Source organism: Mytilus californianus, unplaced genomic scaffold (genome assembly GCF_021869535.1).
Source record: "Mytilus californianus isolate M0D057914Y unplaced genomic scaffold, xbMytCali1.0.p SCAF_20, whole genome shotgun sequence".
Lineage (NCBI taxonomy): Eukaryota > Metazoa > Mollusca > Bivalvia > Mytilida > Mytilidae > Mytilus > Mytilus californianus.
In genome coordinates this window covers 10,054,794-10,068,680 of record NW_026262669.1, presented here as the reverse complement: position 1 = coordinate 10,068,680, position 13,887 = coordinate 10,054,794, and the positions used below count along the sequence as shown (strand labels likewise).

Genomic DNA, 13,887 nt, shown 5'->3' with positions numbered 1-13,887 from the left:
GCCAATACTGTATAAACATACATCACAAACATACAACACAACTGATTAACAAATTCAGCAGCCAAGGCTGTGTTAACATACATCACAGACATACAGCACAACTGACTAACAAATTCAGCAGCCAAAACTGTGTACACATACATCACAGATATACAACACAACTGACTAACAAATGCAGCAGCCAAAAATGTAAACATACATCACAAACATACAACACAACTGACTAACAAATTAACCAGCCAAAACTGTATAAACATACATCACAGACATATAACACAACTGACTGACAAATTCAGCAGTCAAGACTTTGTAAACATACATCACAGACATACAACACAACTGATTAACAAATTCAGCAGCCAAGACTGTATAAACATACATCAAAAACATGCAATACAATTGATTAACAAATTCAGCAGCCAAGACTGTGTAAACATACATCGCGGACATACAACACAATTGACTAACAAACTCAGCAGCCAAAACTGTAAACATACATCATAAACATTCAACACAACTGACTAACAAATTAACCAGCCAAAACTGTGTAAACATACATCACAGACATACAACACAACTGACTAACATATTCAGCAGTCAAGACTGTGTAAACATACATCACAGACAAACAACACAACTGACTAACATATTCAGCAGTCAAGACTGTATAAACATACATCAAATACATACAACACAACTGATTAACAAATTCAGCAGCCAAGACTGTGTAAACATACATCACAGACATACAACACAATTGTCTAACAAATTCAGCAGCCAAGACTATGTAAACATACATCACAGACATACAACACAACGGAATAACAAATTCAGCAGCCAAAACTGTGTAAACATACATCACAGACATACAACACAACTGACATGAACTAGGTGCAAAATCGAAATTGTAAGCACCCTCAAGTGTATATTTCTGTAAAGATTGTAATAGAATTTGTTTTTCATTCGTTTGATTTGTTTGAGCTTTTGATTTTGCCATTCTATAAAGGTCTTCCTGATTTGAATTTTCCTTGGAGATCGGTATTTTTGTATTTTACTTTTGAGGAACGAACAGTACAAATTAAAATGTATTATTGTTTTATCAAACAAATGTACATGATCTTTTAGTAAAAGTTGCTCTTTCGAAAAAAATATTGTCTTTTTCATACATATAACACTCGCTAGCATTTATTCTGGGATTGTCATTTGTGCTAGCAGTCTGCATCGCATAGATGTAAATATCAAGCTATGTAGAATACATTTTGGTGATTTTAGTATCACATAAAAGGTGAAGAACTGGTGATCCTTCTAGAACACTTTTCGACTTATAATTTAAAATATATAAACATGTATGAATAAATCTAAAACAGAGGGCATATATTTGATATGAAGTACCTGATATGGTATATCAAAAGTTTAGGTAACCAGTACGTTCTAATGTGGAAATAATGGTATATAGACAGAGCTCCCGGTAAAGTCTTGATATTGAAAATTTAATATTGAAAGTGATTGGGGCCAAGAATAGGTGGTGTGCATCTTATTAAACCAAGAGTTCCAAATGGTGAAGTTGAAGTCATATCTCCGTAAATTTTACGGACGCCATCACGAGTTGGTTGACCGTTATGGAATAACCGTTTCACAGATGATATCGGATATGTTCCTTATGTCGTAACTACAATACCCTCCCTGTTCACGAATGTGACCTACCGAATTAGACTATTTACCGGATTTGTCATAACACAAGCAACACGACGGGTGCCACATGTGGAGCAGGATCTGCTTACCCTTCCGGAGCACCTGAGATACTCCCAGTGTTTGGTGAGGTTCGTGTTGCTTAGTCTTTGGTTTTCTATGTTGTGTCATCTGTACTATTTTGTGTCTGTTTGTCTTTTTATTTTTGGCCATGGCGTTGTCAGTTTGTTTTTGATCTATGAGTTTGATTGTCCCTCTGGTATCTTTCGTCCCTCTTTTATTAAAACGTTGGTACACAAATTGGCCTAAAATCGACAAAATGATGTGGCATATATTATCTGTTTCCTAGACATCCAATTACTGTAAAGGAATTGTTTTCTATGAAATCCCTTTTAAATTAAATTCCTGCAAGTAGATTGTTAAATCATAAGCCCAAACTGTAATCAATACAAGTATCAAGCTGTTTAGTAATATAAATCCAATACATTTGCCACAACTTTTTTTTCATTTTTTACCAGTAATATTTCCATGGAGCTTACACTTTATGATTTGCCATTAATTGTACTCATTGACTTAGCTGTTTGCCAGGGTGGACAAATAAATAGATGTTTATTAGTATTAACTTGAAAGATTGCTAATATTAACTTTCGTGTCACTTTTTTGTCATAATTACCTTAAAACAGTCTTTTTTTCTTCTTCTCATTTTCATAAATGCAATGATGCATATCATCTTTCATCTAAGTTCACACATACCCGAATTCTTTAAAATGAGTAAAAACAACACTTTGAACGACCTATTGCATATAAAACATGTAAAATTAATAATAATTCTTGAATATATATGGGTAAGTTCTTGTTGTCGTATAAGAATGGTCCACACACACTAACAAAAGTTAGATAGGAAAAATAGGAAATGCAAAATGAAATACCGGTAATTGAAAGAAAATGTTTTGTGAAACCTTCATTCAAAATCAATAAGTGATTTAAAAGTATTTGGGGTTACCGAATAATTTAGAAGGCAGTACTTGACCTAAACAAGTTCACTGGCCTAGATTAGGAGCTGTTGGTTTATGGTAAAGACTGATTTCTTGTTTTTGTCAAATTGCAGTCCCATTGAACTGTATCTCTTTATCTATTGAATAGATTAGGAATTATTCCCTGGAACGTGTATTATAACTGTTGTGATATGGATACATCTACAGATAAGGAGATGTGGTTTAATTGCAAATGAGACAACTATCCATCAAAGTTATAGTATTTAGTGGCTCAAATTGGTTATAAATTTTCCAGTGCTTTGTTTTTTCATTCTTGGATCTTTTGACATATATTGCATTTTGCAGATAAAGGGCAATAATTTTGTGAATACTTGATCATTGATATGAATTGTCTCTTGGACAATATAGGTATTCACAGGGATTAAATGAGAAAACATTTAAGTTTCGATAAACGTTATTTAACCAAATGTTGAATTGATTTAAACATATAAAATTTGAATATTTTCGGTAAATTTCAGAATGAAAACTTGTGTGCACTGTAGATAAATGCATTCTATTTGTCTGACTAGGTCTTATCTGACACGGTTCATAAATTCAACACTTAATATTCAACGTCATGTTAAAGAATAGGGGTCTATTGACCAAATACATATAAAGTCCTGTATTTTTTTGCTAGTTGTTTTGTGCTTTTCATTTATCTGATGAGTTAAGCCGTTTTCAACTGTTATTATAGTTTGTTCTTGTGGAATGCTGTTACACCATTGTCCCAGCTGGGTATCCGCAAACATGTTTTACTCTACTTTCTGTATGTGCCTGTCCCAAGTCAGGAGCTTGTAATTCAGAGGTTGACGTTTGTTGCTGTATATCAAATACGTTTTTGTTGTTTATTGTCTTGTACATTACATAGGCTGTTTTGTTTTTATTTGAATAGGTTGCAGTCATATTAAATAGGGGGCAGAATTTAAGGATTGGGAAGAAATAGTAAGAACATATCGGAAAACATATATAAAAATAAGGAGATGTGCCAATGAGACAGCTATCAACCAAAGTTCAAATGAAGTGGATGTAAGCAATTATAGGCAATTGTACGGCCTTCAACAATGAGTATACCCCCCATATCGTATAGTCGGCTATAATGAATGTTGCCAATCAACTGTTCTGTTTCAATGATGTTTTACTGTCTCAAGGTGTTCCAAACCTGTTCATTTAAATTATGACAAGCTGCTCCTATTCAAGATAGCTGCAATAACTGTGAAAGACTCTTTTGTGTAATTGTTTTACACTTTTTATTTTGATGCCTGTGCGCTTGCTTTGCAATATGGGTTATGCTAGTTGTTGAAGGCCGTACAGTTACCCATAGTTGATAACTTTGATGTCATTTAGTCTCTGGTGGAGAGTCTCATTGCCAATCATATCTCATCTTCGTATTTTTATATTGTACGTCAAGTACTTTTATTGTTTTTCTGTGATACCTTGCTTCTTCCCATCATTACTTTAAAAATAGCCTACACATGTTAAAACGGCCCAAAATCAGAACATCAAATATGGTACTAAATCTTACAACTTCTCGTGAACTGACCGTATATACATCCCCATTTATAATAATAATGGCAATTATGTTGCTCTGTGTAGTGTAGTGTTGTTTGTTTGTCTTTTCTTTTTTAGCCATGGCGTTGTCAGTTTGTTTTCGACTTATGAGAATGAATGTCTCTTTGGAATCCTTCGCCTCTTTTTTATCCATGTAAAGTTCATATTTTATGATGGACTTCCAAATTTATGAACAAAGCTTTTCACATTTCACATGCATCGAACAGGCTGTTTGACCAGGGGAATAAGTACAAAACATTTTGCATATTTTTTCTGTGATAATCTACGTTTCTCTAGATCCAGAGTTTGCGAATGAGTAATGCAATTTGAATAAAGCATAGCAAAAGAAATATCAACACATAAATACTTAGTTGTCCATGTTTCATGGCCAAAGGGTATATTTTATAGAAACTATGCCTATTTTAATACTGAGCTTTTTGATGATAAATTTTGACGTTTAAATCGAATAGTTTCATCTATAAAAATTTGTGCCTAAACAATTTAAAATTGAAAAAAAAAAATGCTTTTTAAAATGTCCCTTTTCAAATTATTCTTTCAAATATATTTAACATACTTTGATTGGAAAGAAAGTTACAAATAGCATACCATGTGAGTATAATAACCAGTTAAAAGGTCAATATCTACATAAAATGTATCCTAGTGGACTATGATAATTGACAGTGTATAGCACTGGTAGATATTCATCAAGTTATAATTCATCCATATATGTTGATTGTTGTTATCTAATTTTTCATATAGCCCATATAAAACACTTAATACTAACAGGAAATAAATATATGATACTTCTAGTAACGCGTTTAAATTTAAATGTCCTATTGAATGACACATAAACGAACTTCACGCCATTTTAAGGTCATTTATTTAAGACTGAAGTGACTAGATATTAACATATCGATGTTTGGTTTAAATATACATTCATATCTTTATTCTTGTTTGCGCCATTTTGTTTTGTCAAGGACTTTTGAATGTATTGGTAAGTAAATTTATAAGAAAATGATAAATAGTAAATGTAATGTAAACATCAATAACAAAAGCATTTGACCAATGCAAAACTCAAAAAAGTAGAATATGACATTTTTACATATCATAGTAATATTTTGATATAGCCTGGTAATTGTAGTAGCAACGATGTATGTTAGTGTTTTTTGTACATCAATATCGAAAGATGCCATACAATACACTGTGTATGTTTCGGTATCATATCAAGCCCAGTTGTATCCATTGTGCAAATGCCTATTGGTTGTTTTTGATTTATAATGAACAAATGGATATATCTAGATATATTTGTATAAATATGACATTGTCAGTTATCTTAACAACTATTCGATATATCTGTATAAATAAGTTATTGACAATTATCTTAACAACATGTGCAATATTTGTATAAATACTACATTGTCAGTTAACTAGACAACCATGTACTATATCTGTATTAAATAAGACATTGTCAGTTAACTATTCAACCAAATGCTTTACCTGTACTAATTGGTGAATTAAAACATTACAAAGTTACGAGGCCTTTAACTAGACATTTTAGGACAAAACTTAGAACATTGCATTGATTAGCTACAAGAAGATGAATCATAGTGAACTATATTATTTGACAGATAATGGTACAGATAAATGTTGATTATTGCCATCTTATATTTCATTTAACAAATATAAAACACTGAATAAAATTAAATCAGGACGGATATATCTGATACTACAAGAGATTGTTTAAATTTAAATGTCTTTTCGAATGGCATTCCAAAATCTATGTCACGTGCCAATAACTCCATTCAATAGTTATTTATCTCAACCTGTAATCAAATATCGATGATGAGGTTTAAAACAAAATTCCTTTTGTATTTATGTGTGCGCCATTTTGTTTGACCTTTGACCTTATTGGTAAGTTATGATATTAGAATTAGTTAAATAGTAAATTTGTTATAAACTTCAAGAAGATAGCATATTAAAAATATCAATTGAAACCAAAGCAATGTAGATTTGACTTTTATCAAATATCCCAGGTATATTTTTGAATAAAGTCTTTTTTTTTTATAGGAACGATGAATTTACTTGTATGGTAATACATAAAAAAAACAATTACACCCAAAGCATAAGATACAATTAATGTCTTGTTCAAATATATCCTAAATTTAATTTTGAATACACTTTTAAGATTTTGATAGGAACGAGGAAGTCGCCCGTAAAGTAATAAATCAATACCATTTAACCAAAAGCATAATATGCAATGTAATGTATTTGGTACATTTTGGAATTTAGTCACCGCCCAATAGTATCTAGTGTCTATATCTGCATTGGGTCTGTTCCGCTTTATTATGTACAAACGGAAATATCTGTATAAATAAGATATGTTTAGTTATCTTGATAACCATGTGTTGTATCTGTATAAGCATGACATTGTCAGTTATCAAGACAAGTATGTGATGTATCTCTACTAATTGGACAATGACGTATAACTAGAAGAACATGCAATTAAATTCTTTTAATTCTCTTCAAAAAAAGTTCGGACGCCTTCACGAGTAGGATGACAATTATGAAATATCTGTTTTACACTCAGTCAAAATGTCACAACCACGAAAGCAACACAATCGGAAAAATCAGCATCTATAAAGAAATTATAAAACCCTCAGATGTTAGTGTGTTTCTTTGTTTGTGCTTAGCGAAACCCGTAGTGACCTGGACTATATCAAAGCTGCCCGGTTTTATAAATAATGGGAGTCGGAGTAACAATAGAAAACCACCGACGACAGTAACACTGGCAATTTTTGGGGACTTTTAGTTAACGAAAAGTAGTATTGGCTAAGCGGTAAACAAATTTAGTGGAAAGTCATCCAAATTAATCTTTCCAGTGGTTACAATATTCATATACCGGTTAGGTACTGCTTTTAATATATATTTTTTTCATATCATTACACAGCTAAATATTCATTGGTGATAATTAATTCGTAAATGTCGATTGTTGTTATTTTGCGTTTTGTCTAGCCAAAGTAATACACTGACTTATAACATCACATAATGGCGTAGTTACTTGATACTTCAATTTAAAATTTAAATGTCTTTTTGAATGACACAAACACGAACTTCGTCGTGTGCCGATAACTCCATTCAAAAATCATTTCTTTAAACCTGTTGTTACTGGCTATTTGCGTGTCGATGTTTGGTTTAAGTACACATTCATATAAATGAATTCTTATGTGCACCATTTTATTTGATGAGGAACATTTGCACTTATCGGTAAGTAAAGATATAAGAAAATTGTTTAATTCTAGTCGTGTAAAACTTCCATACAATTTGACCCAAAACATAAGATACAACATAATGCATTTGGTACGTTTCAGAACCCTGTCATGACCAAGTAGTCTCCATTTAATAGATTATGGTTGGGTGTTTTCGCTTTATAATGATCAAACGGAAAACAATGAATTAATAAACCACTGTTCGATAACCTCACAACTATGTGATATATCTGTATCAATTTGACTTTATATTTTATACTAGACAAGAATATGATATGATTGTATTATTTGAACATCAACTGTTAACAAGACAACTATTGGCTTAATCTGTATTAATTTGACATTGTCTGTTAATTAGACAATTGTATGATGAAACTGTGTTAATTGTTCATTGTATTTTAAACGATGGATAAAAGACTGAATAATATATACAATAAGGATATATGATACTCCAAATGAATTGTTTAAATTTAATTGTCATATTGTCATGCGCCAATAACTCCATTCAATAATTATTTTTGTCAACCTGTATGCATATATCGAGGTTGATGTTTAAATCAACATTCCTATGTGTATTCTTGTGTGCGCCATTTTGTTTTATGTTTGACATTTGAACGTATTGGTAATTAATAATATTAGAATATGCTCTATAGTAAATGTTGTGTAAAAGTCAAAAAGATGGCATAATAGCAATAACAAACCCAAACAATGTAGACATGACTTTCTTCATATACTTTAGGTATAATTTTGAATACAGTAACCGTTTCAATAGGAACACTCGTATAGTATTACATCAATACAATTTAATCTAAAGCATCAGATACAATTAATGTATTGGGAACGATTCGGAATTTAATCACCTCTCAATTTAGTCTATTATCAAAATTTAGTCTTTTCCTATTTATGATGACCAGACGGATATGTCTTTAAAAGTAAGGCCTTGTCAGTTAGTTAGACAACCATGTGGTTTATCTGTATAAGTAAGATATCGTCAGATAACTAGAAAATCATGTGATATATCTGTAAAAATAAGGTATTGTCAATCAGCTAGACAACCATGTGATATATTTTGAATAAATAATACATTGTCAGTTACCTAGACAACCATTTGATATATCTGTACAAATAAGACATTGTCAGCTAACTAGACAACCATGTGATATATCTGTATAAATAAGACACTGTCAGTTAACTAGACAACCATGTGATATATCTGTATAGATAAAACATTCTCAGTTAACTGGACAACGATGTGAATTATCTGTATAGATAAGCCATTGTCAGTTAGCAAGCCAACTACGTGATTTATCTGCATAAATAAGACACTGTCAGTTAAGTTGACAACTATATGAATAATCCGTACGAATAGGACATTGTCAGTAAACTAGACAACTATATGATTTATCTTTATAAATAAGACAATGTCCGTTACTGCACAACTATGTGAATTATCTGTATATATCAGACATTGTCAATTAGCTAGACAACTATGTGAAATATCTGTATAAACAAAACATTGTCAGTTAACTAAACAACTACATGTATGTGATATATCTGTATAAATCAGACAATTAAAATTTTGAATCGTAAAAATATCGTATACCAATTCTGCCGTGAGGTTAAGGAAAATTGTACAAAATTTGTAAATTTAAACATGTTGAATCAAAAATCAACCAGCGACAATGCACTTATCATCACCTTTTCTCTTTATTATAACTCAGGTTTAATGTCTTATTTTCAAAATATACGCATGTGAACCGTTGTTATATTAACGTCAGACATTCTATTAAAGTGACAGTGGTCACTTAATCACCAATATACTTTCAACGATATAAAATTGAAGATAACTGCGGATAAATATCAACCAATTTTGTTTCGATACTGCAATTTATACAAACACTGTAGTGACAAGTTGAATAGTTATCTATTAAGATCATTGCAACTCATTTCTAAAACTGCATTGGCTCAATGAGAAACGAAAATGTTCTCCTTATTACTATAAAAAATAATTTGTAACAGCAAATTTTAAAAACTGCAACACCTATAGAATCTGTACATATTATAAAGTACTCTGGTGTTCAACCCGCACTTTTCGATTCAAAAGTTCTGTTCGCATCAACTTTCATTTCATACATGAATTATAAACACACAAAAGACCATGGACGGAAAGGCAGACATGTGTATAGTGTCTGTATTCACTGGGCAGCGGGTTTACCGGAAAAGGATTCTAGAATGAATAATCAAATTTCTTTTAAATGTTGCTTTTTGTTTTTTTTTGTTTTTATAGAAGTTATTGTACATTTTCAATTAAGATAGCATATGACTTTTACATATTATCTCAACTTTAAGAGAGGGGGCGGGGGGGGATGATGGGGATTTGCGAAAATCGAACGGTCGTATACTTACCAATTATGAAAAAAAAATCATTATTAAATGAAAAGTATACAACATTATTGTACAAAAGGGACGGTCATTTGATATTTACAGGATTTGGGGGATTTGGGAATAGCCCGAAAAAAATCCCCAAAATAATCTAGCCAATGACTGGATGAAAATGTATATTCTGTGTACAAAAGTAAAACATGCAACCTTAAGTAACAGGTCACAAACATATTCCAACTGCAAAAATTATCCTGGCCAGCTCTGTACGTTTAATCTGTTGTCCTGCAAGAGAATAATAAAGAACACTGTATCGAAAACCAATGATTTTGTAATATTCTGTTGTATCCATCAAATTGGCCCATATCGCACCCCTCATACCTAAACTTTACTCAAAAGTAAATGGAGCTTACACTGTTTCATTTTAAGGAGCAACATATATGGTAAATGCCTAGAGTTTTCACTTGTTTGACATCCAACGTTGCGCATGTAATGCCCCATCTTCCTATTTTTTTCAAAATCATGGATCCGCATTTGTATTCTTTGCGATGTGCTCATTGATTCATTTTTTGTAAAAGTTGTACAGTGACCTTTAGTTGGCACAATGTAACTTCTATGTCATGTTGTCTCTGGTGGGGATTTGTCTCATGGGCATTATGCCACATATTTTTATAGATTTTTTTTTATATCTATTGGACCTGTTTAAATTGTCGGTCAGAATCATTTGAATGATAAAAATGTGAAACCTCATTATATGATAAATGTTGTCACCTGGCCAATTAAAGGTAGTTATTTTTTAGTAACACCTCATTATATGATAAATGTTGTCACCTGGCCAATTAAAGGTAGTTATTTATTAGTAACACCTCATTATATGATAAATGTTGTCACCTGGCCAATTAAAGGTAGTTATTTTTTTAGTGATACCTCATTATATGATATAAGTTGTCACCTGGCCAATTAACGGTAGTTATTTTTTAGAGATACCTCATTATATGATAAATGTTGTCACCTGGCCAATTAAAGGTAGTTATTTTTTAGAGACAAATGCTTATGTCTATAACGCATAATATTACAATTTTTTGAACCAATTAAATTGGACTGACACTATTTCAGACTATTCGTTGATTACTATAGGACTTTTAATATATGTAAATATACATAAAAATCCCAGTAGGACAATTTAATTTCAATAACTTCGGCCTACTTGTTGCAAAAATAAATTGTAATAACGCAGTTACTGATCACGTGAAAGCATGTCAAACTGGGGATTTGTGTTTGTTCTGTGCCTTTTGATATTTTTTATAAATCTATAGGAACCAGTCTTAGTTATAGATTTGCCTAATTTAATGTATACTTGTTTGGTCTGTTTGGATATAGGCATATTCTGAAAAGTAAAACATGCTATTTAGTCATTGATGCTTGTTTTTTTTTATATTAGTTGCTATTGGCTTTGAACTAGCTATCAGTAACTGCTAGTACACTCAGATCTGTATTTAGTGTCTTTTTGTTGTTGGGATGTACAAGTACCCGGCCACGTGCACTCTTTGTTTTTGTTAGATGTATTTCTATTTGTATCCATCTGATGAGTTAAGCCTTTTTCAACTGATTTTTTATATTTCGTTCTTATACTGTACTGTTACACCACTGTCCCAGGTTAGGGGGAGGGTTGGGATTCCGCTAACATGTTTAACCCTGCCACAGTCTGTATGTATGTGCCTGTCCCAAGTAAGGAACCTGTAATTCAGTGGTTGTCGTTTGTTGCTGTGTTACATATTTGTTTTTCGTTCATTTTTTTGTACATTAATTAGGCCGTTAGTTTTCTCGTTTGAATTGTGTTATATTGAAATATCCTGATATGACAAACAGCCTCCCCCCTCCAAAAAAAAAAGCCAAACAAAAAAACCAAACAATCTAATGAATAAAACATATCCTTTGGATGAAGATTATTTGGCCATACCCCTATGTCATTGTACATTGACTTTAAACTATTTACATAGTTTAATTGCTAAAATGTATGATTGGTTCAGTTCAAGAGGAATACAATGTATATACATTTAATAACGTGCAAATTTGCAATATGACAAACAGAACTGTAAAAAATTAAGTCTGTTTAAAAGCAACGTTACCTTACGGAGTTAACTTAGTTTCTTAATAATTTCGGACTTTTAGATGGTCCATAATTATTCACTAATTTAAAGCCATTTATCTATTCTTTTGAAATAGTTAGCCCCATCGTTCTCTTTACACTATTAGGATTTACTAATTTATTGGGTTAACTGAATTGTTTTTTTTAATAGATATATGATCTAGAAATAAATGACGAAATATATGGCACAAAGAAAGTCATATACCACCGTGCTACTTTTGAAGGTATATCTTGTGAAAGTTTCAATTCCAAAAGCAAGTGTCTGCTCTCTGTATATTACAAATAATTTGTGTACATAATTCATTAGCAATCGAGTTTATTAACCTTCTTCACCGGCCAATGATTTACGTTAAGGACAACTCTTTGATTTTCCAGGAGTTACCTTTTTATAAATGAATACACTGGCCTGATGACAACTAAAATGAATGATCTTGCGCAAGACAGGATGACCAAGAATATCTACTACATAAAATACTTCCATTTGCAGGAACTAATTGTGTACAACATCAAAAGTGAATTTCCATCGGCCATAAACCAGTGCGACTAGCAATAAGTGAAAATTGAAAATTCTCCTGTTTATTTACAACACAAAATACTGTGTCATATAAATATATACATATATATATATAAGTGTTTTGATTGATTGGTATTTAACGCCACTTTCAGCAATATTGTCCTATTTCGTGGTGATCATCTTTTATTGCCGGAGGATGCCAGAGTACCTGAAGAGGGGGAAGTCAATAAAAATTGTTAACATCAAATATAAGCCGATATCAACAAACAAAACGAATGGAACACAACTGTCATATTTCTGACAGGCATTTTTCAACAAAAATGGTTACCTAAGCATGGTTTTAAAGCTAGCTTAACCTCTCTTTTGTATGACAGTTGTATATAGTTTTGTTATATTGACAAAATTGGTTAAGAAGCCCAAACAGACAAAATAATATAAGAAACAAAATGTGAAACTATTTCCGGATCAATCAGGAGGTTTAATTTGAATTCGTCAATTTTGAGACTCTACCACACGTGTTTGAAGTTGAACATTTTATTCACGATTAGTTAGGTAAATGTATAAGAAAAGGTCGTATGTTCACAGACTTGAGTACAGGAACGATACATTTAACTTTTGATTAGTACACATATGCTTATACGGGTGCAGTATGATTTTTAATATGTCTTAATTTTGATGACTGTTTTCTACGAACATGAACTTAATTTTAACATCAACATCATTTGAGGAAATTGTTCCTGTTAAATTTACGTATAGTTAAATCAAAAACAGTTAAAAAGTCAATATCTAGAGAACATGTATCCTAGTGGACACTTTTTTGTTTAGGGCCCATCTGAAGCCCACCTCCTGGTGCGGGATTTTTCGCTGTGTTGAAGACCCATTGGTGGCCTTTGGCTGTTGTCTGCTCATTGGTCGGGTTGTTGTCTCTTTGGTACATTCCCCATTTCCATTCTCAAATTTATGATAATTGACAGTGTATTACACAGGTAGATATTCATTAAGTTATAATTCATCCATATATGTTAATTGTTGTTATTTTACGTTTCATCTAGACCATATACAAACCACTTAACAGTAATAAAACAGAACTAAAATATTTGATACTCCTAGCAACCCGTTTAAATTTAAATGTCCTATTCAATGACACATACACGAACATCACGCCATTTAAAGGTCATGATTTTAAACATGAAGTTACTGGATATTTACGTATCGATGTTTGGTTTAAAGAAAAATTCATATCTTTATTCTTGTTTGCGCCATTTTGTTTTGTCAAGGACATTTGAAAGTATTGGTAAGAAAAATTAA

The 13,887-nt window shown here is 31.7% G+C and overlaps 1 long non-coding RNA gene across 1 annotated transcript in view; it reads left to right on the top strand.

Annotated features, from left to right (window-relative positions):
* Positions 1 to 7,377: 7,377 nt before the first annotated feature.
* Positions 7,378 to 13,887, top strand: part of LOC127731772 (uncharacterized) — a 55,613-nt gene continuing 49,103 nt past the window's right edge. The window contains exon 1 of the long non-coding RNA XR_007995748.1: positions 7,378 to 7,535. This is a non-coding gene — a long non-coding RNA (uncharacterized LOC127731772). The remainder of the gene's footprint in view (positions 7,536 to 13,887) is intronic.